We start from the raw sequence: 2,114 nt of genomic DNA on the forward strand, positions 1-2,114 counted from the left end.
TTGTTGTTGTTGTTGTTGTTGTTGTTGTTGTTGTTGTTGTTGTTGTTGTTGTTGTTGTTGTTGTTGTTGTTGTTGTTGTTGTTGTTGTTGTTGTTAGAGCACCATTTATGCGAAGGCGGGTACTGGATATACAGACCAGGAGCTGGTAGTAAACCCTAAGCAAGCTTTGACTCTCTGGTCAAACATGGTCCAGTGCCCGACCGATTTCTTTCTAGATAATCTTTCTATAATACAAAACCATTAATAAGTGTTCCCATCCCTTTTCTTTCGCGCCTTCGAGTTGGGACTCTGCACTGGACAGTTCAGCTCCTCAACTGCTTCTTCTCGTTTCATACCTCCGTCCAACATCCACCATATTCGCAGTGGTTGCCTTTCGTTCTGGAACCAGGCAAGCACTCGGTAGTACTCTGCCATATGGTCTCTGCTGGAATTGAGAGTGCCATTCGGTGCGAGGGTCCGCTCAAAGCGTTCAATATTTTTCGCAGAGACGGCATCATAGGAGATATCGCCTCGTATGTCTTGCAAGCCGGCACCAGCCTGCTCATATTGGCGTTTGGAGCGTCAATGTATGTCTCGCGCTGATGTAGGCGCGGAATTGCTATCGCCCTACGCCAATGCGAGCCAGATGTTAGATGTCACCCAAGGCAATATGGGAACCAAGCGATACCTTATAGAAAGATTTGGCAGGCATTATCAAGGGTCAGAAAGTAACGCGATGACTGAATTGATTGCAGACCCGGTGTCTTTCGTCCCTCGCAATGAGTCATGCCGCGGATCACTGAGAAGTGCTGTGGCAGAGACATATTCGACCACCCTCGTCATTCGTTCAGAGAAAACTTGCATTGGAGAAGAAGCCTCTCAACCCATTCCTGGGCGAGCTGTTCCTGGGGAAGTGGGACGACGAATCCGGCGAGACGTCGCTGGTCTCGGAGCAAGTCAGCCACCAGATCCTGAGCCCCTTCTCTTCCGCCGTGGCCCTCCGGCGTAACAAGCCTCGACAAAAGGGGCGATTCGCCATGGGATGGGTTACTGAAGCTGCCAACATGCTAGTTTATGGCGTTGGCACGCGCTGTGCACCGTTGGATATGGATCCTTTGTAGAGCTACCATCTTATGGCGGGAAGATTCTGTTGTCCTGGCGCCAATCACTGCGCGGTGGTCTGAACGTCCGCCCTTCCCTGCTTCCCGATCTGCAAGGCCCGGCGCCGATCCAATGGGCCATCATGAGCCATGACCGGGCGGAGGAGGACCGGCCTGTCGCTGCAGACCCTGCACCCGACCCGCTTCGACGAGGAGATCGTGCTCTATCAGACGCCGCCTCTGGGCCTGGACTGGACATTCCGCGCCCCGACGAGATCACTGACGAAGAGCTCAAGGGTCCCGGAGCTGTGGGTATCATCACTTGCGCCAAAGCCACCAGCGTCTTGTGTGCCAGCCTTGCCACTGCCCGAATCGGTAGAAGACGAGCTAGAAGGTCGCATACAACATCTGGAGCTCCAGGTGCAGGAGCGCGATCGGGAAATTCAGACACTGAATGAAAGCCTGAATGACCACATCGACAGGGGGTCGTGGTCTGAACAAGAAAGGAAGGTGACGCTGAAGGGCTACTTCGGAGACAAATAGGAATGAATGTATGATTTCATGTTCCTTTCTTTCGATCCTGTATCTAAGAGAGAGCCCTGTAGCTCTCCACCGGTAACTGTCGCCCTGTCAGCCTCTTCTCTAGATAGTCCATACCGAAAACTTCATTCAGCCACGGATTAATGGTCAATATCCGCCGACCCGCCCATCCCACCAACCCCCAACTCTAAGCGTAGTGAGATATCCCAACTGCGTAGATCCGTCTACCATTATGTCCCCTTGGTCAAGGTCATAAAGGATCTTATCAATATGACGACCAGCGCCACTCAAATAGAGTACACGCGCAATGGCGGCGTGTACGGCAAGAAATCGTGCAGAAGGGGGGTCGATCGTTTTGGCGCCAGTGGTGAAAAGAGTGCGGCTCTCGATAGAAAGGATAGAACGGCGTACGAAATTGTCTCGTACGGGATCGATTCGGTATGCATACAATTGATTGCCTTGTCGTTCGAAATAGACCTGAAAACGGCTGAACAA

Source organism: Cladophialophora immunda (genome assembly GCF_000835495.1).
Source record: "Cladophialophora immunda strain CBS 83496 unplaced genomic scaffold supercont1.5, whole genome shotgun sequence".
NCBI lineage: Eukaryota > Fungi > Ascomycota > Eurotiomycetes > Chaetothyriales > Herpotrichiellaceae > Cladophialophora > Cladophialophora immunda.